The sequence below is a fragment of the Pongo pygmaeus genome, chromosome X, assembly GCF_028885625.2.
Source record: "Pongo pygmaeus isolate AG05252 chromosome X, NHGRI_mPonPyg2-v2.0_pri, whole genome shotgun sequence".
Classification (NCBI taxonomy): Eukaryota; Metazoa; Chordata; class Mammalia; order Primates; family Hominidae; genus Pongo; species Pongo pygmaeus.
In genome coordinates, this window is record NC_072396.2 from 133,135,058 (window position 1) to 133,159,945 (window position 24,888).

Here is a 24,888-nt window from a genome sequence, read left to right on the forward strand (position 1 = left end):
TAATTTATAAAATTGTCAATTCCCTTCCTCTTTATTTCCTACCAGTCTGAACTTATTTTCAACAAGACACCTTTCTTAAAATATGAAATGCCATAATGGGCTAAGGTCCAATTTGCCGCCAATTAAATTAAATACATTATTTCTGCACATTTAGTACCTGCCAGTACTGGGGAGGACACAAACATGAATCAAACACGACCTTTGTGTTAACCGGAACAGCCTTTTCCTTTCAATATGGAGTTGCAAAATTACCTTCCTTATTGATCACACCCTTAGTAATATACCATTAGAACTCCTACTTTAAAGGGAAAAACAGTTCATAAATGATATAAGATGTGCACAAATGACCTCAATGTGAAGAACAAGTCAAAATGCCACAGATTTCTGGTAAGTCCTATGAAATTCACCAGTTGTTTTAAAATTAATCACAACAGTTAATCAGAAGAAGAAATGCATAATTCATAAAATTTTATTTTTCTTAAATGACAGCAGTACATATCAAACCAATCCATCTGAGAGACAGCTGGAGTCCTTTCTCACATTGTCAGGCACTGTCAAGATCAGGGGAGTATATGTAGCATGGCATCAAATACTAAAATCATCCTATACTCAAAAGCCAAACTCTTCATCATTCACATCCACGGGAAAATAAATATAGGAAACTAAGAGCTGAGCTTCTGAAGTATAGCTCTATCTTTAATTGCCCGCTTGGCAAGGCTTCCTGTCCCATACAAACACTATACACCAGTACTCCAAAGTCAGCCACAAACAGAAAGGGCTTCTCTTCCCAGAAATGCCATCATGCCCTGGAGTCCAAATTAACAAGAATTTAGCCATCATAGGATCTGATTATCTTCCTTTTTGTCAACCTTGTGGAATTGCCATAACTCCTAAGCATTCTAATTTTCTTTGAATCCTTTTCCAGTGAATATTGTAGATATGATACCCTTGATGTTCTTTTTCTTCTTTTGAAACATATTTATATATATCCAGTTCATGCTATCTTTTAGGGCTAACAAGTTTCATCTATTAAAGCAGTGGTTTTCACATTTTATTTTAGGAATGGAAGCTTTTCTTTTTACCCCAAATGGTCAAGAAATCAAATATGTAAGACAGATCAAAGTGAAGCTAGTCCGGTTGAAGCAGGGCTGTGGATGTGTGGAGCCCTGCTGCCTGAGCCTCCCTCTCCTCCCCAGTCCCTTAGTGGCTCCTCGGGGGGGCTTTGCAGAACTCCTAGGTAAAAGATATCCTTTTAACTATTATTATATCAGGAAGAAAATGTTATTTTAATAACTGGACAGAATTCCTCAGAGAAGAAGCAATAATATTTGTTACAAAATAACTTGATAGTCGATTGGGCATAAAAGGTGAGATCAGGAGAACCTGCATTAGAAAGAAAAAGCTTAAAATAGAGCAAGTTTAACTTTCCTGCATAAAAATTTAATAAGAGTTTGTGGTAAGGGAGAGAGGTAAAAGGACATTTGTGATGCTGTGAAATAAGCCTCCTTCAATTCCCCAAACACAAAAAGCTCATATGGGTGAGTATGTGTTGTGAAAATCAAAGAAATGTGGCTAAGCCCCCAATTCTGGGCTGGTGTGGAACAAAGGAAAGGAAAGAAAAAAACAATGGAAGGAGAAAGAGGCCAGTATGAATGAAAACTCATTAGAAGCAAAACATCAGAACTGGAACTAATAATAAAATGTGAGTCCCTTTTAATTTCCAGGAAATGAAATGGGAGGGCAATGAACTTCCAACAGAATATGGGCTAGGCTTCGGATATAATATTATCTAAATTTCAAAAACTGCAACTTAAGACTTAGGTCCAAAATGCTTCTATTTGGCACACGAGGGGACTGCGACATCTTTCTGTCTGAGGTTGAAATGAAAAATAACTGAAAAGATCCCTCTCTTCTTCCTAAGTCTTCTTCCAAGTCGTTAGCCCTTACACAGAGAGACAGAGACAAAAGAAGAGACAGAGAAAAAGAGAGACTTTCTTAACACTCCTAGAAAAAAAGCGGAGAAAAGGAAGAGGAAGATGAAGGAGGAAACAAAAGTAGAAGAGGAGAAAAGACAGGAATAAAAACAACAAAAAAAATAAGTGTTATGACATAAAATGAGGTAAGTAGGAGACTAGGAAAAGAGGGGAAAGAGTAAGGCATGGGTAAATTTCTATTCAAGTAAGGAAAGCCCCTTTTACAAATGAACTTTTCTCCTCATCCAAAGTGTAATTTAGAAGTCCAAAGTCCTGAGAAAGCATGGCTTATCCTAATTCCCTTTATCACCCAATTTGCAATTTGGAGAAGAAGGGAGCTGAGGGTTCTCCATTATTTTTCCCTCTGAGGATTTCCCTTTGGGAGTGGGAATTGGAGGAAATCTTGGAAAAAAAATAACTTACCCTTGAAAACATCTAAGCCTTGGTATCAGCCTATCATTGCCTCTCCAAATTACCATCTCATTCTTCTCTGCATGGAGTTTCACCTTCTCTTTAGTTCTTGAAAGAGTTCTGAATCACTTTCTTCAACTTGAAGAGAAAATATTACCTTTTATAAGAAAAAAATATCATGCTATTCTCCCTTTCATGTTTGCTTATGATTAACTTGGTCATGAAAGCTCTTTCCTCTGAGATATTTACTGTGACATGTCATCTATGCTGCTATAATAATTCCAACAATTATCTCTTTGCCATATCTCATTATCAGGCCAGTACCCAGCCAGAGCCACACAGAGCAGTAACACAGAGAAAACATTACTCTTCTGCTTCCTTAAAACCTGTGGTTTCCAATGTTTTAGAAATCTAAAGACCTTTAACAACATGTTTGTGAAACTATTCTCTGCCAAATACCATTTAATTGAGAAAATCTATGCTAGTAAATAGTGATTGAACTGAATAATACTTTCCCATCAACTTGTACTTTATTAATCACGGAAGCGACATGCATTTATTTAATCAATGGTAGCACATAAAGTAACCATATATGTTACTTATTCAGTCCACAGACAGTGCTTGGTCCTCAAATACATCCTTGGTCCCTTGCAATAATGCAATGCTTTTCCTCTTCCCAAGATGTCTATGGCTTACACGTTGGAAACCAGTGGGCATTTTCTAATTGGAACAGCCTTTTCCTTTCAATGTGCAATTGCAAAATTACCTTTTCTACTGATCACACCCTTACTCATACATCTTCAGGACTCAAACTTTCAGTTTGGGCCACACATGCATATTCTTATTTATATGCCTTAGTTGTTTTTCTCTCCAGAAGCGGACTATTACCTTGAGAGTAGGGTTCCACAGCAATTTCTTCTATTTCTCATGCCTCCCACATATCACACTTCAGGGCCCTGCAGAAATTATACTCAATAAATTCTGGTTATATGAAAAAAATCACTCTCTGTTTTCTCAATGTGTCCAGGTACATTCTTTGTCACCTCTTTCACCCTCGAAGTATGGAACTGCCTATAAATCCCTTAACACATCAGGCTATCTCAGATCTTTGTGAATTTGCACATTCTAGGTTTCCTCACCAACTGGACTAGGAGATTTAGGAGGCTAGGTAAATGTCTTTCTCAGACAGTGTAATATTCACAATGCTTCATTCTTTTATTCAACAAATATTTGTTAATTATCAATAGCTGTTCTTCTAAGACAATCTGTAAACTCCTTGAGAAAAACAACTGTATTTTTAACATCTCTAGATGACTAGGACACAGTTCCTGGTGCATAATAGATGGTCCGAATATGGTGATTGAATTGATTTATCACAGCTATTGTAAATGCAACCCACCTTTGCCTATAATCTGAATGTCTTATGTGTAGAAGACCAGCCAGTTAAAGATTTTGGCATAGACTTTACACACACACACTACTCCTCCTGGAGCTACTCATCTGGCCTCAGAGAAAGATTGTTTTTTGCTTCTGCATGTTAGTATTAAAAGTTTTGAAATATTTCCCATTAAAAAGGCAGCTACTGAAGTAGTTAAAAGACATTGGAATCAGACAAATCTAGGTATAAATTCTGACTCCATCACTTATTACTTGTGTGACCTTGGGGAAGTCACCTGATTTTTCTGAGTCTCAATTTTATCACCTACAAAATGTGGAGGAAAATAATCCCTATTCTCCATGGTAAATATGTAGCAAATAATTTGTCAGACAGTAAGTGCTCAATTAATATTAGCTAACAATATTGAAAAGTATTGTTAAGGTTTATTATATATCCCTAAAAGAATGCCACAGGCCCTGAATAAAACACATTTATCACTTAAATGTAGCCCTGTAAATCCTCACCCACTCCTCTCCCAAAGTCCTTCCCTAGTCAGGGACCAGGACTAAACAACTGCTTGCAAAACGTACAGGAATATTCCCTTGAGCTTTCAGAGGCTTTGGGACACTGATCAGTGTCATCAGGACTACCTCTGCATTTAGTGCAAAATATCCCACAGGACACAAGGCAAATGAGGCAGTTCATTATCTGGAGGCTGGCTTTCTGTGAAAAAGCACCTTCTCTTCTCCATTAAAATAAATATTGTGACATTTTGAATATCTGTGTTTTTCAAATGTCTTGTGATAAAAAAAAAAAAAAAGGACGAGGAGCCTTTAAAAAATCAGAAGCTAGGCTAAGAGTGAACAGAAATCTTGCTAGAATTATTACTAAGGAGACTGATTATATGCAGATGGCCTGGCAAATGGTGGGTAGGGGGAGGTGTTAGCAGCCTGGAGTGACTTGGAAGCTGGCAAGCAAGGAAAGGGCTAATTGGAAAAGGGCCATTTCAAGGATTCACTGTGCTGGCAGGAAGTCACAAAACATGTCATCACCCTCACTTTCCTCACTTTTTTGTTTCTTCTGATTTCATGCAGTTAGTTGTTAGAGGTAAGAGAAGGCATAGACTGTCTCTGTTTGGCTAAGTTAGAACAGACTGTAGGCTCCAGGTCAGTGGTTGGCAAACTTTTTCTGTAAACAGCCAAGTAGTAAATAGTTTATGCTTTGCAGACCATATGGTCTCTGTCACAATTACTCAACTTTGCTACCGTGGTGCAAAAACAGCCATAGACAATAAGAAATGAATGGCCATGGCTATGTTCCAATAAAACTTTATTTACAAAAACAGCCTGCTATCTGAATTGGGTTCATGGGCCATAGTTTGACCACCTCTGCTCCAGAAGAATACATCTGAGGGAGCCAAGAAAAGATACCGAAAAAGAGTATTTTTGGAAAATAGGAACAGCATGTGCAGATCCAAGATCGTGAGATTATAGCTATTATCTAGCTATATGATCTTGGGTAAACTATAAATCTGTTTATATCTTAGTTTTCTTATCTGTGAAATGAGCTAGTTAGAGTTGATTATGATAAACAAGATGATTAACATATCTATCCCTTTACATAGCTATCTTTCTTTTTGTGGCGAGAACACTTAAGATTTGGTCTCTTAGCAATTTCAACTATAAAATACAGTATTATTAACTATATACCTCATGTCATACTTTAGATTTCTAGAAGTTATTCATTCTACCAACTGAAACTTGTATCCTTTGACCAACATCTTCCTATTCCCTACCTCCACCCTGGCCCCCTTTACCCCTAGTAACCACCATTCTACTCTATGCTTTCATAAATTTACCTTTTTTACATTCCACATATAAGTGAGTCACATACCATTCATCTTTCTGTGTCTGGCTTATTTCACTTAGCATAATGTCCCCTGGGTTAATACAAAGGCCCGGCATGTGTTTCTACAATCTGCCATCAATTGGCTGGAAGTTGAGCTTTTCTCTTGCACCAAAGATGGCTTCAGATATGTTCCCTATATATATGATGATGTTTTGGCTTTTCTCTTCTTGTGTGTGAGAGAGAAAAAAGGGGAGAGAAAGAAGGAGGGAAAGAGATTTCATTTGCTGAGAAAATGGAGGAAGAGAAGAAGGGAGGGGAGTTTTTAAGAGACAGAGCTGAGTCATAACAGCTTCTGCAAAATCACTGGAGTCAAATACAGCAAAATGAGATCTAAACTGGGATTTTAAAAACCTACTATTATCTCATCTGTTATTCTGAATACCCTCAAAAAGCTGATAACATCATGGCTAGCTAGCATCTACAGGGCAATTTTATCCAAGCCCGCTGGTTTTTTTCTAACAGCACCTGCAAAACTAGACTAAATTAACTGAAAGACTATCCTGAATTATTAGCACTGCCCCGGGGACTCAAGCAGTGGTGTAGGATGGTTTCAACGACCAAAAATAAAAGGAAAATATGATAAAACCATCTCACTTCAAATAATTTTACCATTCATAATGGCCACTAAAAGACAAATTAAAGGATTTATGCCCTAGTTAGTATTTCCTTTCTTTCTGAGATCTTACATGCAGAAGCAGATAATACTGCACCATACCAGTTGTGTAGCAAATGTAAAAGCAGAATATATATGTCAAATATAAGGATTAATTTAAAGCAAGAAATAGAATTTATTGAAATAGTGTATTATGGAATGAAAGGAACAGTTAAAAAGCCAGAACCTAAAGGAACAGGAACTCAGTTAGTTCCAGGGATCACAATAACAGAAGGTTTTTGACCTCTCTGACCCCCCACCCCCACACTGAGGTAGCCAGTATCCTAAAATTTGTCGATCATCATTTCATTCCTTTAAAATTTTACTAAATTCATATGCAGCCCTAAAAATACATTTCAAGTTTTACAGGTTTTAATTTATGTAAATGTAATCACATATGCATTCTTATGTGACTTTTTTTTACTTACATTATATTTGTAAGATTCATTCATGCTGATATGTATTGTCATAGTTGATCCTTTTTTTTTTACAACTGTATAGTATTTTACTGTGTATTCACACAGTAAACACCATGTTTTATTTACTATTCTCCTGTCAATGGATATTTGGGTTGTTTCCAGATGTTTGCTAATAAAACAATGTTGTTGGAGGAGGGAAGGATAAATACAGCATTGAGGAATTATAAGGCAGTGAAACAATTATGTATAATACTACAATGAAAGATACATGTCATTATACAGTATCGAAACCCGTAGAATGTACAACATCAAGGGCAAATCCTAATGTAAACTATGGACTTTGGGTGATAATGATGTGTCAATGCAGGCTTGTCGATGGTAACAAGTGTACCACTCTGGTGAGGGATGTTAGCGGTGGAAGAGGCTATGCATGTGTGGAGACGGAGTGTATGGGAACTCTGTACTTTCTGTTCAGTTTTTCTGTGAACCTAAAACTGCTCTAAAAATAAAGACTATTAAAAAAGCAATACCATTATACAAGCATTCATTCAGTAGAGAGTCATTGAGCTTTTACAATGGACCAGAAACTAGTCTGGGCCCATGGATTTCAGTAGTAAAGCAGCAGACAAAAATGTCTGGCTTCAAGGAGTTTATATTGCAGTGGGGGAAAACAGCATATTAGATGGTGCTAAGTGCTATGGATAAATTTAGAGCAGGAAAAGGGGTTAGGGAGTATAGGCAGGGTATAATTTTAAAAGAGAGTGGTCAGGGTAAGGCTTACTGAGAAAGTGATATTTGAGTAAAATCCTGAAGTAGATGAGGGAGCAAGTCACTCTCCTCTTGGTGAAGAGTGTTTCAGAGATTAGCAACAAATGCACAAGTCCTAAGATAGAAGCATTTCTAGAGTGTTAAGAAAACAGCAGAGAAGGTTCTGAGGTTGGAGCTGAGTAAGCAAAGAAGAGAGTCAAAGGACATGAAGTCAGACAGGTAATGAGAAGGTGGGCAGAATAGATTCTGTAGAACCTTTTAGGTAATTGTTAGAATTTGGGCTTTTATTCTGGGAGAGGTGAAAAACTACTAAACATGTATTTCTAGAATATATGTGGTAGTATTTCTAGAATATATATGGTAGAATTATTGGATCACAGGGTATACATATCTTCAAAATCACTAATGAATACCAAATTATTATCAAATAAAACCATATCAATATACACTTTTATATTTATGAGTATATAAAAGATACTCATAGCTATACAACTTCACCAACAGTGACATTATCAGGCTTAAATATGTTTGCCAATCTGTAGATTTAAAATGATGTCTAATTGAGGACATAGTTTTTATTTTCCTGATGACTAATGAGACTAAGCTTTTATTCATTTTTTCATGAAATAATTTTATTTCAACTCTTCACGTCATTGGCATATTTTTTTTTACCAAAACCGAGCCATTTTTTGAGTCACATTATATTTTCTTCTAAGTTGTTTAAGATCCAGTTTTTTAAAAATCTGTGCATGATGCTTTCACTGAAATTTTTATCCTAAGCCTCAAGTAACTTTCTGATTTTTTTTTATTTCTGCAACATAATCACTTTCAGCATTTATAAGACTTTAAAATTGGGGAATAATTTACATGCAGTAAAATGCACAGACCCTTAAGTGTAAAGTACTTTCATTTTTGACAAATGCTTACAGCTGTGTGACCCAGATCCCTATCCAGATATAAAACAGTCTATTGCCTCCAAAAGTTTCCTTTTGTCCCTTTTGAATCCTCTCCCCAGTCCCTGCACCCGGGGCCAGAAGTTGTAGAACTTAGTATGAATAAAATCGTACAGTATATATGCTCTCATGTCTGCCATTTTTTACTCACTATATTTTTGAGATTTATCCATGTCTTGTATATATCATTGATACTTTACTTTTTAGTGACGAGTAGTATTCCATTGTATGAAGACAGTTTGTCTATTCTCCTAGTAACAGATATCTGGACTATTTCTAGTTTGATGTTTTTATTAATTAATCTGCTGTTATGGACTGAATATTTGTGTCCCCTCAAAATTCATATGTTAGAATTGTAACCCTCCATGTGGTAATATTAGGAGGTGAGATTTGGAGGAGGTAATTGGGTCATGAGGGTGGAGCCTTCATGATTGGCATTAATGTCCTCATAAAAACATGCCCAAGGATGCTGTTTAGCTTTCTTTTGGTTATGTGAGGGTACAGTAAGAAGTCAGAAGTGTGCAACAGAGAAGAGTCCTCATCAGAATCTGATCATGCTGGCACTGTGATCTCTGATTTCCAGACTCCAGAATTATGAGAAATTAATATTTTATGTTTAAGCCAACCAGTCTGTGGTAATTTTTTATAGCAGTCCAAAAGGGCTAAGACAACTGCTAGGACCATTCTTATACAGAGCTTGGTGTGGACAAATGTTTTTATTTCTCTTGCTTAAGTACCTAGTAGTGTAACTGCTGAGTGAGGGAGTAAAATCTGCCAAAAAAGTTTCTAAAGTCATTTTATACTTCACACTCTTACCAGCAATGTATGAGTTATAGTAGTTCCAAAGTCTTGCCAACATTTTATGGTGTCAGACTTTTTCATTTTAGCCATTTCAGAGGGTTGTATCTCATTGTGAACTAGGGTCTTATTGTGGTCTCTTCATACCTTTATTTGACACTTGTTTTTCCTATCCTGTGATGTGTCTCCCTAAGTCTTTAGCCCATTTTTCTATTGAAATGTTTGTCCTTTTTTTTAATTCGGGACAATTATTTATATTTCTGGCTTCTCATATTTTGTCAGTGTGGTGTGTTGCAAATATATTCTCCAGTTTATGGCTTATCATTTTATTTTCATGAAGATGTCTTTTGATGATCAACAGTGATTTTTCCCCCAGTTTTATTGACGTATAATTGACAAACAAAAACTGTATATGTTTAAAGTATACAACATACTTCATAAAATGTTTTAATATGCATATACATTGTGAAATAATTACCACAAACAAGCTAATTAACATATCTATCACCTCACAAAGTAACATTTTTTTTGCAAGTGGTGAGAACATTTAAGATCTACTCTGCAATCTATCCATCTGACAAAGGGCTAATATCAAGAATCTACAAGGAACTTAAACAAATTTACAAGAAAAAATCAAACATCCCCATCAAAAAGTGGGCAAAGGATATGAACTTCTCAAAAGAAGACATTTATGTGGCCAACAAATATTTGAAAAATAGCTAATCATCACTGGTCATTAGAGAAACTCAAATCAAAACCACAATGAGATACCATCTCACGCCAGTTAGAATGGCGATCATTAAAAAGTCAGGAAAGAACAGATGCTGGAGAATGTGTGAAGAAATAGGAATACATTTACACTCTTGGTGGGAGTGTAAATTAGTTTAGCCATTGTGGAAGACAGTGTAGCGATTCCTCAAGGATCTAGAAGAAGAAATACCATTTGACCCAGCAATCCCATTACTGGGTATATACCCACAGGATTATAAATCATTCTGCTATAAAGACACCTGCACACGTATGTTTATTGCAGCCCTATTCACAATAGCAAAGACTTGGAACCAACCCAAGCGCCCATCAATGATAGACTGGATAAAGAAAATGTGGCACATATACACCATGGAATACTATGCAGCCATAAAAAAGAATGAGTTCATGTCCTTTGCGCGGTCAAGGATGAAGCTGGAAATCATCATTCTCAGCAAACTAACACAGGAACAGAAAACCAAACACCACGTGTTCTCACTCGTAAGTGGGAGTCGAACAATGAGAACACATGGACACAGGGAGGGGAATATCACACAATGGGGCCTGTCGGGGGGTGAGGGGCTAGGGGAGGGATAGCATTAGGAGAAATACCTAATGTACATGACAGGTTGATGGGTGCAGCAAACCACCATGGCACGTGTATAACTATGTAACAAACCTGCACATTCTGCACGTGTATCCCAGAACTTAAAGTATAATAAAAAAAATTACATGTTAGAAATGTGTTCTCTTACTTGGAAAATATGCTGTTATATGAAAAAGGCATGTTGCAAAGAGATGTTTATAAGATTACCTTTTCCTTTGAAAATGTATCCCTATATATTATATGTGCATACCTCACACATACATATGTGTGTATACACACATATGCAAAGTTATTTCAGCTGAGAGTGTAGCTGAAGGGAACATGCTATGGTTTAAGACACTGTATGCTGTGGAGGAAAGTCAATTCCAATAATTTGTTATAAGAGCTCACATATTTTGAATCAAGGCATTCTGGTAAGAACATGAGTTATTTAAATTAATGTCTCACTTTTCTAAATGTATAGATTTACATATGAAACATGTTTTGCCTATGGTAACTAAAGAATTCATCCCTATTTGTATTATCTATGTTGACTGAAGTAGACAGCCCTCACTTTCACAATTAAATTGCATTCAACTTCTTCAGGCAAGAAAGTCAGTGGCTCATTCTTTTCATAATTAAAGACATAGTACATGTTTTACTTCCAGTAATGGCAAAGTAAGTCACATTGAACCAAACCTCCCATAGCTGTTACTTCCAGTAATGGCAAAGTAAGTCACATTGAACCAAACCTCCCATAGCTAGCAATTATAAACTCTGGGGAAAAAATAAAATAACTATCTAAAAGCACTTGAGGACACTAGAACTTATTTCTTCTATCTAACTGTATGTTTGTACCCATTAACCATCTCTCTTCATTCCCCCAACCCTCCCCAGCCTCAGCTAACTACCATTCTACTGTCTACCTCCATGAGATCAAATTTTATAACTCCTACACATAAGTGAGAACACGAGAACATGTTGTATTCATCTTTCTATGCCTGGCTTATTTTATTTAATATAATGACTTCCAGTTCCATCCATGTTGCTGAAAATGACAGGATTTCATTATTTTGTATGACTAAATGGTATTCCATTGTGTATATATACCACATTTTCTTTGTCCATTCATCCGTTGATGGGCACTTGGGTTGATTCCCTATCTTGGCTATTGTGAATAGCGCTGCAATAAACATAGGGGTGCAGGTTTCCCTTTGATATAACAATTTCCTTTCCTTTAGATAAATGCCCAGTAGTGTGATTGCTGGATCATATGGTAGTTCTATGTTTCGTTTTTTTGAGAAACCTCCATACTGTTTTGATAGAACAGTAGGCTGACTATAGTTAACAATTTATTGTATATTCCAAAATAGCTAGAAGAGAAGATTTGAAATATTCCCAACACAAAAAAATTATAAATGTTCAAGGCAATGGCTATTTTAAATACTCTAATTAGATCATTACACATTATATGTATGTACCAAAATATCACATGTACCCCATAAATGTGTACTCATTACGTGTCAATAAAAAAAAAGATCTACTCTCTTAACAGATTTCAAATATACAATACAATATTGTTAACTACAGTTACATCAATATTTATTAAGTCCTCAGTACTTATTCATCCTGCAAAACTGAAACTTTGTACTCTTTGACTAACACCTCCCCATTTCTCCCACCCGCTAATCTTTAGTCACCACCATTCTACTCTCTGCTTCTATTAGTTGAACTTTTTAAGATTTCACATAGAAGTGAGATCATGCAGTATTTGTCTTTTTGTGTCTGGCTTATTTCACTTAGCATAACATCCTCCAGGTTCATCCATGCTGTTTTAAAACACAGAATTTTATTTTTATTTTGTAAGACTGAAAAATACTCCATTGTGTGTGTGTGTGTGTATGTGTATTGTTCTGCAGTATCAATTGTAATGTCTTCTCTTTCTTTTATGATTTTATTTATTTGAGTCTTTTTTTCTTAGTTTGTCTAGCTAAAGGTTTGGCCATTTTGCTTGTGTTCTCAAAAAAGCCAACTCAATCTTATTGATATTTTTCTATTGTTTATTTTTCTCTTTCATTTATTTCTGCTCTGATCTTTATCCCTTTCTTCTGCTTACTTTGGGCTTAATTTGCTTTTGTATGGTTCCTTAATGTGTAAAATTAGATTGTTTATTTGAAACCCTTCTCTTTTTTCTCTTAATAGACCCATTTATCACTATGGACTTATCTCTTAGAACTGCTTTTGCTGCATCCCATAAATTATGGTATGCTGTGTTTCTGTTTTGTTTCTCTCAAGGTATTTTTGAATTTCTCTTTTGATTTCTTCTTTGACCCATAGGTTGTTCAAGAGTGTGTTGTTTACTTTTCACTTATTTATGAATTTTCCAATTTCCTTCTGCTATTGATTTCTAATTTCAGACCATTGTGGTCTGAAAAGATACTTGGTATGATTTCGATCTTCATAAATTTGTAAAGACTTGTTTTGTGGCCTGACACATGATCTATCCTGGATAATGTCCTGTATGTGCTTGAAAAGAATGTGTATTTTGCTGTGTTAAATTGAATGCTCTATATATGTGTGTTAGGTCTATTTGGTCTATAATGCTGTTCAAGTACACTGTTTCCGTATTGATTTTCTGTCTTGATGTTCTATCCATTTTTGAAAGTGTAGTATTGAAGTTTCCTACCATTATTGTATTGATGTCTATTTCTCCCTTACATGTGTTAATATTTGCTTTATATATTTAGGTGCTCTAATATTGGGTGCATATATATTTACAAATGTTATATCTTGTTGATGAATTGAACCCTTTATCATTATATAATGACCTTCTTTTACTCTTATGACAGATTTTAACTTAAAGTGTATTTCTTACTTGGTTACCATTTGCATGGAATACCTTTTTCTTTCAGCCTATGTCTTTAAAGTGAGTCTCTCTTAGGTTATATATACTTGCATCATGTTTATTTAACTATTCAAACACTTTATGTTTTGTGATTGAAGAATTTAATCTGTTTACATTTAATTATTAATAGAAAAGGACTTATTACTGTTATTTTGCTAATTGTTTTCTATTTTGTAGTACATTTGTTTCTTTCTTCCTTTTCCAAGTCCAGCCTGGTGCTGAGGTAGCCCCGGAGCCTGGGTCTGCAGCGGGGGGGCCTGGCAGTGGGGTTCACTGAAATGGGCCTGGTGCTGGGATCTTTGGAGAAGTTCGGTACTCACTGTGCTCTGTTTCACCCACAAGAAGGGTATCTCTCTCTGCGTTGCCCAGGCTTGGGAAGGGGATGATGTGGTTAATGTGAAAATGTTCTCCCAATTATTTTTAATGCATTTTTTCTTATTTCTGTGCTTTATCCAGGTGCTTATAATATTTCATCTGGATTCTTTAGTGCTTGTGAAGATTTTCCTATGTGGTTGGTTGTTCTAATTGATGTTATTATGAAGAAATTAGCACTGGAAACCCCTATTCAGCTAACTAACATTAATCCAGTGATCCAAAGTTCTTATTTTAATGTCACCAAATGTATCAATCTTCTTTATGATTTGTGTTTTTTGTGTCATGTTTAAAAAAATCCTTCCCTATGCCAAAGTGGACAAAATCTATATATTCTTCTGGGAGTTTTAAAGTTTTCTTTACCCATTTAAGTCTTTAACTAGGTTTTTTTGTGTGTGAATTATGTAAAGGATATAATTTATTTTTTTCCATGTAAAGATTCAAATGTTCTAGCACCATTATGTGAGTACCCTCCCACTTTTACTCACCAATATGAGTATAACGCAGCTTTGCCATAGATCAAGATCATATGAATCCGGGTATATTTTTGGATCCTCAGTTCTGTTCTATTGGTCTATGTGATTACCCTGTACTGCTACCAAAAGGTCTAATTAATACACTTTTTATAATGCAAGTCTTGATGCCTGAGTAGGAGTATAATCTCCACTTTCTTTTCCTTCTTGTTCAAATGTGTCTTGAATATTCATATAACTTTTTCCATATCATTTCCCATAATATATTATTCCATATAAATTTATACTCAGCATTTTAGGCTCCATAAAAATATCTTCTGAATTTTTTTCCTGGGTTTTTATTGGGATTGATCAATTTGGAAAGAAGTGAAATGTGTACAAAACTGAGATTTCCTTTCCATCAACAAGAAGATAAATCGCTCAATTTAATGACTAAAACAAATCCTAAATTTGTTGTAAATATATTACACATTTTTAATTAGATTCAATACAAAATTTTAACTAAAAGTCACCATTTTAAATTGTAGATTTATTTTAATTAGTCACATTTCCTAATTGTTTGTTGTTGGTGTCTGGAAGTGCAGGTGTCTCGATTTTTGTACATTGATCTTGTGTTCAACAACCTGGCTAACTTCTTGTTAATTCTGATAAATATAGTCTTCTTTTTCAAAGAATTAAATAGATAATCATTTTACCTGCCAATAATGACATTTTTCTTTTAATCTTTCTAATCCATATAACTTTATTTATATGCTTTATTGCACTGGGTAGGATCACCTGTATAATTGATTAAAAGTGGTGATCATGGACATCATTTATCTTTTATTCTGATTTTAAAAGAATGCTTCTAGGCTGGGCGCGGTGGCTCATGCCTGTAATCCCAGGACTTTGGGAGACCGAGGCAGGCGGATCACGAGGTCAGGAGATCGAGACCATCCTGGCTAACACGGTGAAACCTCGTCTCTATTAAAAATACAAAAAAATAGCCAGGCGTGGTGGCTGGCGCCTGTAGTCCCAGCTACTCGGGAGGCTGAGGCAGGAGAATGGCGTGAACCCGGGAGGCAGAGCTTGCAGTGAGCCGAGACAGCGCCAATGCACTCCAGCCTGGGTGACAGAGCGAGACTCTGTCTCAAAAAAAAAGAAAAAAAATGCTTCTAATGGTTCATGATTAATTACAAGTTTTGCTAAAGGTATTTTGCAGATACTCATTATCAGGTGGAGAAAGTATTTTTATATTCGTAGTTTGCTAAGAGTTATTTATATTGAGCTTTTATTATAAATGGAAATTAAATTTAGTCTAATTCTTTGATAATGTGGCTTTAATTCTTAAAACTGATAGTGGTAAATTGCATTAAAAAAACTATCATTGAATTCCTAGAGAAAAACTTAAGGTACTTATGATGTATTATTCTTTTTATACATTGCTTAATTTAGTTTACTGATGTTTTGTTTTTTATTTTTATATCTATGTTAATGAGTGATACAATCTGTAGTGCCTCTTCCTTATATTATCCTTATCTCTTTTCCTGATGAGGTTATGAATAGCCTTATAAATGAGTTTGGGGTACTCCTTATTTTTCTATTTTCTGTGAGAGATTGCAATTATATCGTGCTTAAATATTTCATAGTTTACAATTTTAAGTTATGTGGGTATGTGTGTTTTCTTTTGAGGAAGACTTTAATAATTCAGACTTTCTATTACTACCTGAGCCTTTTTGATAAGTTTTATTTTTTTAGAAAATTCTGCTTTTCATCCACATTTCAAAATCATTGTCATGAGGTCATTCACAATATTATTCAATTTCATTTCAATATATACTGAATCTGTGGTTTTCTCTAGTTTTTCTGTATTTTTACTGCATTCTGTACCTTCTGTCTTTGATTTTAATCAATATTGGCAAAAATCTGACAATATTTTTAGTCCTTTTAAAATTACCATGTTAGTCCTTTTAAAAATACCATAGTCTCAGTTTATTCTCTTTATTCAGTTGTTCTCAACCCTTCCTATACACTAGAATCAACTTAGGAAGCTTTTTAAATTACTGGGTATATACCCAAAGGATTATAAATCATGCTGCTATAAAAACACATGCACACGTATATTTATTGTGGCACTATTCACAATAGCAAAGACTTGGAACCAACCCAAATGTCAAGAAAATGTGGCACATATACACCATGGAATACTATGCAGCCATAAAAAAGGATGAGTTCATGTCCTTTGTAGGGACATGGATGAAGCTGGAAACCATCATTCTCAGCAAACTATCACAAGGACAGAAAACCAAACACTGCATGTTCTCACTCATAGGTGGGAATTGAACAATGAGAACACTTGGACACAGGATAGGGAACATTGCACACCGGGGCCTGTCATGGGGTGGGGGGAGGGGGGAGGGATAGCATTAAGAGATATATCTAATGTAAATGACGAGTTAATGGGTGCAGCACACCAACATGGCACATGTATACATATGTAACAAACCTGCACGTTGTACACATGTAACCTAGAGCTTAAAGTATAATTTTAAAAAAGCCATGTGTTAAGGCATATACATAGAAGTTCTGATGTAATGGCCTGGGATGAGGCCTAAATATTTGTATTTTTAAAAAATATCCAGGTAATCATAACATTGAATAAGTATTGAAAACTACTGCTTTATATAACTCCTGAACTTTTAAATTTTCACTCGTACATTTATTTGTTCTCTACATATCCTATATTTGCTTTTGTTATAATGTTTTTTAAAAATTATTAATTTGGATATTGAACTTATTAGTTTTCAGCCTCTTAAGAATTTGTATTATAAGCATTTTTACTATATACTTATTTTATCATTTTATCTATAATCCCCCACTATACAGAGACATGCATTAATTTTTCATTAAGTACTAGATGCATTTTAATTTGTATAATTTCTTCTTTGACTCATGAGTTAAATAGCAATGTGCTTTAAATTTCAAAATATAAGGGAATTTACATTTTTGTTACTTATTTCTTATCTAAATGTATTTTGGTTAGAGAATATAATCTGTATGATACTGACTCTTAGATATTTGTTAAAATTTGTTTTATGGAATAAGACATGATCCATTTGCTGTATGCTTGAAAAGAATCTCTATTCTCTGTTAGTTGGGAACAGTATTCAAATTATATATGTCCACTAAATTAAGCTTGTTAATTTTGTGATTCAAATCTTCTGTATCCTTACTGAGTTTTATCTGATTGATTTATTGTTTACTTGGGGAGGTATATAAGATTTTCTTGCTGTGATGGTGCAGCGGTAAATTTCTCCTAGTATTCCTGAAAGATTTATTCCTGAAAGAAGAATAAAGTAATTCTTTTCTGTTTGCTCCCTTTTTACAGGCAATCCAGAAGGGGACACCTAATCCATGGAATCCAGAACAATCACACCTGAGATTCACACTTGGGATAGCACCTTGCCTAGTTACAGTGTTATTCGAAATTTGTTCATACAGGTGAAATGTCAAAGCTCATATTAGAGAGCGGGCATGGTCTAAGTGGGCAATTCAGGGTCTTTTAGCAGTTACCCACAAACCATAAAGAGAACTCTCTATCTGCATCACTAGCTGTGAAAATTCAGGACCCAAACTGAAAGTAAACTCCACAGTATTTAGTCAGTACTACTTCAAATAAGGATCTTCCTCTCTTTTAAGATGCTACCAACAATCCAAGAGATAAAAATAGAGGAAAACTAAACCAGGAAGACCAAGGTGATACCAATGTAGAAATCTAAAAATACATAAGGACCAAAATAACCAGAGTGATTGGTGATTTCCATAAAATAAAGATAGAATGCCTTATGCACGTGCGTGTCAAGACATCAGCTCAAACATCAGGCACCCCAGTTTTGATGATACATTTAGCTACTGGCAGTCTCAAATTAAGTACAAGCTGCTCATCCCAAAGAGAGACAGCCAATTTTAAAGGGCACGTTCCAAAATTCATGGAGGAACTAAGGATATGAAGATGAAACTCTGGCTAGTGCTGATGCTGGTACACACACACACACACACACACACACACACAATTGACCCATATATCCTTACCCCTTCTTGCTTGACCTGAACCTTTGACTTTCTTTCCCCATCAACATTACCCCCCTCAGGCGTCATGTGTCATACATGTTATGATGCATGAGAATGGCAGATAAAAACCCCATATTCCAGCCACATTCCTCCCTGACATGATGTTTAAAGGCAAGAAATTTAGCATTAGCTGCTTTTCCTGGGGAAAAAAAAATCACTTTCATTTTGCTCCCTCCCAATATAGTTCAGCCACTGTTATTAGAATCGACTTTTTTTACTCCACTTAAACAATAAAACCATTGATAAGCAACCTCTCCCCATCCTCATCTCCTCTCTACCATTCCCATTCTCTAATATTCACAATTCTACTTTCTACTTCCATGAGCTCGAAATTGTTTCTTCGCTCCCACAGATGAGCAAGAACATGTGCTGTTTATCTTTCTGTACTTGGGTTATTTCAAACTTTACATAATGTCCTTCAAGGTAATCTATGTTGCCATGAATGATACATTGTGTGCACATGTGGAAACATTACTCTGTATCCCATAAATATGTACAATTATTACATGTCAAGTAAAAGTAAAAGATTTTTTTTAAAAAACAGGGTAAAGACCCAGAGATGTATACATATGTAACTAACATGCACATTGTGCACATGTACCCTAAAACTTAAAGTAGAATAATAATAAAATAAAAATAAAAAAAAGAAAAAAATCTACTGGCAAATACTTTAACACCTCACACACACACCCCCACAAAATCGGATTCCAGCAAGTTTCCTTTTACTCTTCTGGGTGAAACTGTTTGGACAAATAACTGTGAAGAATTGAGAGGCTGGATGTCCAATGCTCAAAAGACTTGATTTTGTCTCCTTCTGGAAACAAAAGCAGAGTAGAATGAGGCAACCAGGGAGTAAATGGTGCTGCTGCAGAGAAGGGAATAGCCCACACAGCCTGAGAAGCCTCACTAATAGAGCTCTTAAGCTAATAGGTGTCATCCTCCTGCTGGAAGTTTAATCAATGGGGACCAGTTCCTCTTAATATCCCAAGTTCTATAGATTGCCAAATGCCCTAATTAAAATCATCTCTCAGTAGATTCTTTGCAGATTACTCTGACACTGAAATACAGAAGGGAAACTGAAACACTGGCTATTAAAGTCATCCTTGCCTCTTATTTCTAAAGATCTTAATTTTTACTCAACAAATATTTACTGAGTAACTACTACATGCAGGCATTGTGTTCAGCAAAGCAGTGAATGAATTAGATATGAGCCTTGCCTTCAAGGAGTACACTGAGAGAGAGAGAAAAGCCCATAATAATTCAGAATAGAAAGAGATGATGGAATCTGTGTTTAAAATGAAGAAGAAAAAAGGAACCATGATAGTTTATGTAATAACCACTTGCCAGGTAAAACACAGAGTGCCCAGTCAAATTTGAATTTCTGGTGAACAATTGTTTTTTAGTTAAAGTGCACCACATGTATTATTTGGGAGAATTTATACTTAAAAAATCACTATTTATATGAAATTCAAATTTAACTGGGCATCCTGTATTTTTATTTGTTAAATCGCCCAACTTTACTCCCTGCCATTTTTCTTTGTGATAACCCCAGCAGAGATTTCACTGTATAAAGACTCTGAGAGAAGGGGTGTCAAACCAGTATGTGGGGCCTCTTTTGAACTTTATCAGCACCAAAATTCTTAATCAGAACCATCTTTTAAATCATATAGCAAATCACACCATTCTCATGTTTAAAACCCTTCCTTGAATTCATGTCTCACTCAGAATAAAATCCAAACTCCTTACCAAACCCTGTCAGACAGCACATGATCTGACTCCTGTTTACCTTTCTAAATTTTATAACAGCCCTATGAAGAAGATACCGCTATTAGTCTCATCCTACAAGTGAGAAAGCATACAAAAGGAGGACATGCTCTACCAGACATCAAAACTAGTTATGTTATATAAAACCTATTATGGTATTAACGAGGAGAGTAGAAAATAGATTGGAAAATGTGAAATAATAATGTCCAATATTGGTAATGATGCAGAGCAATGGGCACTTCTAAACAACATAGTACAAATTGGTCATGGTGTTTTTGAAGAAAATTTGGCAGTGTTTATAACCATTAAAAATATATCCTCTGGGTCAGCAAAACCTGAGTCCTCTCCTCTCACTCTCCTCCCTGGACAGGGTGAGCTTCACCACTCACTCCACCACCTACTCCATCATTTACCAGTCCCTGGGCTCAGTCCAGCTTCCCAGCTGCGGCGTCCTGCCGGTCAGCAGCACAGCCAGTGTCTATGCAGGTGCTGGGGCCTCGGGTTCCCAGATCTCCGTGTCCCACTCCACCAGCTTCCAGGGCGGCCTGCAGTCTAGTTGCCTGGCCGCGGGGATGGCTAGGGGTCTGGTAGGAATGGGGGGCATCCACAATGAGAAGGAGACCATGCAAGACCTGAACAGTTAACTGCCTGGCCTCCTACCTGGACAGAGTGAGGGGCCTGGAGTCAGAGAATCAGAAGCAGGAGAGCAAAATCCGGGATCGCCTGGAGAAGGGATCCTAGGTCACAGACTGGGGACATTACTTCAAGACCCTGGAGGACTGGAGAGCCCAGATCTTTGCAAATTCTGTGGACAGTACCCACATCATTCTGCAGATTGACAATGCCCATCTTGCTGTTGATGACTTTAGAGTCAAGTATGACATAGAGCTGGCCATGCACCAGTCTGTGGAGAGCGACATCCATGGGCTCCGCAAGCTCACTGATGATACCAGTGTCACTTGGCTGCAGCTGGAGACAGAGATCGAGGCTCTCAAGGAGGAGCTGCTCTTCATGAAGCACCATGAAGAGGAAGTAAAAGGCCTAAAAGCCCAGATTACCAGTTCTGGGTTGACCATGGAGTTAAATGCCCCCAAATCTCAGGACCTCTACAAGATCAGACAGACACCTGGGCCCAATACGACGAGCTGGCTCAGAAGAACCCAAAGGAGCTGGACATGTACTGGTCCCAGCAGATTGAGGAGAGCACCACAGTGGTCACCAAGCAGGCTGCTGAGATTAGAGTTGCTCAGATGATACTCACATAGCTGAGACATACAGTCCAGTCCTTGGAGATTGACCTGGACTCTATGAGAAATCCGAAGTCTAGCTTGGAGAACAGCCTGAGGGAAGCGGAGGCCCACTACACCATGCAGATGAAGCAACTCAGTGGGGTCCTGCTGCACCTGGAGTCTGAGCTAGCACAGACACGGGCAGAGGGGCAGCAGCAGGCCCAGGAGTACGAGGCCCTGCTGAACATCAAGGTCAAGCTGGAGGCTGAGATCACCACCTACCACTACCTGGGGGAAGAAGGAAGGACTTCAATCTTGGTGATGCCCTGTACAGCAGCAACTTCATGCAAACCATCCAAAAGACCACCACCCGCGGGATAGTGGACCACAAAGTGGTGCCTGAGACCAACGAAACCAAAGTTCTGAGACATTGAGCCAGCAGAAGCACGGTATCCTTTGGGGAGCAGGACACCATCAGCAACCTAACACAGGATCAGAATACCAAATACCGCATGTTCTCACTCCTAAGTGGGAGTTGAGCAATGAGAACACATGGACACAGGGAGGGGAACATCACACACTGGGGCCTGCCGGGGGGGTGGGGGGAAAGGGGAGGGAGAGCATTAGGACAAATACCTAATGCATGAGGGGCTTAAAACCTAGATGATGGGTTGATGGGTACAGCAAACCACCATGGCAGATGTATACCTATGTAACAAACCTGCACGTTTAGCACAGGTATCCCAAAACTTAAAGTAAAATAAAAAAATAATAAAAATTTCAGAGATCATTGGAGATATATATATATATATATATATATATATATATGTATATATGCACACACACACATATATATTCTCTGACCTAGGATTCGTATTCTAGGTGTTTTCCTAGTTACATGTGTGCATATATTCACCTATACAGGTAAATGTATAAAATAAGATCAGTGAGGAGGATACAAACTATCCTCTTTCCAATGGCCATCTCTATCTCTAGGATAAAGGAGTGGAAGTGAGACAGGTGGGGTCAAAAGGGACTTTTATTTTTCTATTCTTTATTAAAGATTCATGGCTATAATGTATTTGTGATTTTCATATGCAATTAAAAATATATATTTTTAAAAGACACAAGGTTAGATAAACACACTCCAAAAGTTTTTAGTGATGTCAGAATTATGAGTAACATTTATTTCTTTTTCTTCTTGAAATAGGATACCCCTTATCCTGACTGTAAATTGGCTTTATGATTTTAGAAACCTTGATGGACACAAGAGGGAAAAACTGTCATGTAAATACTGCAAGCCATTTTCTTTCTTTCAAGTGGTAAGAACTTGAATCACCTTTGGGGCAACCTGTTCTTCAGTTTTGGAGAAAGTGCCTTGAATGGCTCTTGTTACATAAATTTTAAAAAATCTATTATTCTTGGAGGAAACTATATAGTACTCTGAATGTAGATGTTTTAGTCTCAAAAATAACTGTTCTCTTTGGTAATATAAATTGCTGTATATGATTGAGTCAGGGCTCTATCTGCAGACTTTATTGCTTTGGAGTGGTGGAGTGATGGCTTTCTATGAATTTAGACTACACTGTGCTGGGACTGTCGCTTATTCACTTGGAGTTGTGGGAGGTTTTAGCAATTTCTCACCGGATAGTTTTAGCTGAGACCTAGAGAACTACAGAAAGATACAAAGGTATGATCTATATCTGCTGTATAACTTTCTTACAAACGCAAACCATAATAGGTTTACATGGTTTAAATTTGACTAGCATGGTAGTGTTCTTTACATTGTACTTTTTAATTTGAAACCAAATGACTCAAACTTTGAAAAATACACTACTGCTGAATAAATCACCTTCCGATGTTACTGTCTTTAGGGCTAAAGAGTACAATTCAATAAGGCTACAATGTAGAGGGTGTGGAAGTTGTCTCAGAAGGGTTGACATTCTCATTAGCAATAATCCTTAAAAATGACAGGGCCTGGGTTTAAAAATAAGAACATGGGAATTGGTCCTCATTTGGGAGTGTTAACTTAAAAAAAATGCAATTTATAAATTTAGAAAAGAAGATTTTATTTCTTGTAAAGGATTACAGCCTGCAAGGTGGCCATCCCACAGGCTGGGAAGTGTGCCTCTGGCAAAGACCAAAGACAGACATTTCAAAGGAAGAGGGGTTAAAGTAGGAGCTTTATGCTGAAGAGGTTGGCTAAGTATATGTATTCAACAGATTACTGGAGTAGCTAACAAAAAAATCATGAAGGTAGTCCTGATGCATGCATATTGAACAAACATGCATGTAACATATGACCTACAGTCACCTTGGAGCAGAGACTTAACATTTAAATGTATTCTAATTAGGCCCTACACATCAAAAAGTCTTTTCAGGATACAAAGGCACTCAAGTGCACAGCTTCTGTAAACCAGCCAGAACCAGTCCATGGTCAGTGGTCTTCTTATCAAGATAAAGTCACTGAAATCAATCTGTTGTCCAATTAATCCAATTAAAGCTGTGTGTGTGGTTATGGCTGGTGGAACAAAAGTTCAGTTAGTCAGTGTCTGTGAGCTGGATGAGTTGTAATTGGTTTAACATTGCTTATCTTGAGGCCATTGCTTGTTTAGCTGCTAGAGAAAAAGAAAAACCTTGTGGCAGTTAGGACATAATTTATTCTTTAATTATAGGGGTGTGTAACTTAACCTTTGCCTGGCATGACTCTAAGTCCTGTTTATAATTTATTATCTTATTGCCACAAAGAGTCTGTTCTGTCAGTCTTATGGTCTCTATGTTAACATTAATGCTGGTCAGTTGTATCTAAACCACAAAAGGAAGGGGTTATGTCCAACTTCCCACGCCATCGTGGTTGGGAATTTGATTTTTAGGTTTTTATGTAATCCTCTTGGCCAAGAGGGGGTTCTTTTATTCTGAAGGAAGGCTTAGGAGTTTATTTTTAATTTACAGGAGCAAGGAAAAACTTTTCCTCTCTCAGGGCATGAAAGGAGCCAGAGCTTGATCTGGAACCTATTGTGTAAATATACTCACAAAATTTGTTGGGTGGGGCAGAGAGTAGCAGTTAGCTAGCTCCAGGCCACACAGAAGCAAGCCAAGAGGTAGGCAGAGAAATGCATTTTATGAAATCCTCATTATGGATTTGTCCCTATGGGCTCTAAGAGTAGCCACATATACTACTAGTGGTGATGATAAAGTGTCCTCAATGTTGTATTTCCTTTCCATGATCCCCAAACTGTCAGTAAAGTGTTCTGAAAGGAAGGATTGGCTTCATGGGTGTGCAACATGTGCAGCTGCACAGGGATCCACCCTTAATAGGGTCCCTAGGAATGGTTTTTTTCTCTCTTTTTAAAATTTATTCTAAAAAATAAAATAAAATACATGTGCAGAACGTGCAGGTTTGTTACATAGGTATATGAGTGCCATGGTGGTTTGCCGCACC

The 24,888-nt window shown here is 36.7% G+C and overlaps 1 pseudogene; it reads left to right on the top strand.

The window, feature by feature from the left end:
* The first annotated feature begins 333 nt into the window (after window positions 1-333).
* On the top strand, window positions 334-21,880 carry LOC129024195 (keratin, type I cytoskeletal 18-like; annotated as a pseudogene).
* The last annotated feature ends 3,008 nt before the right edge of the window (window positions 21,881-24,888 follow it).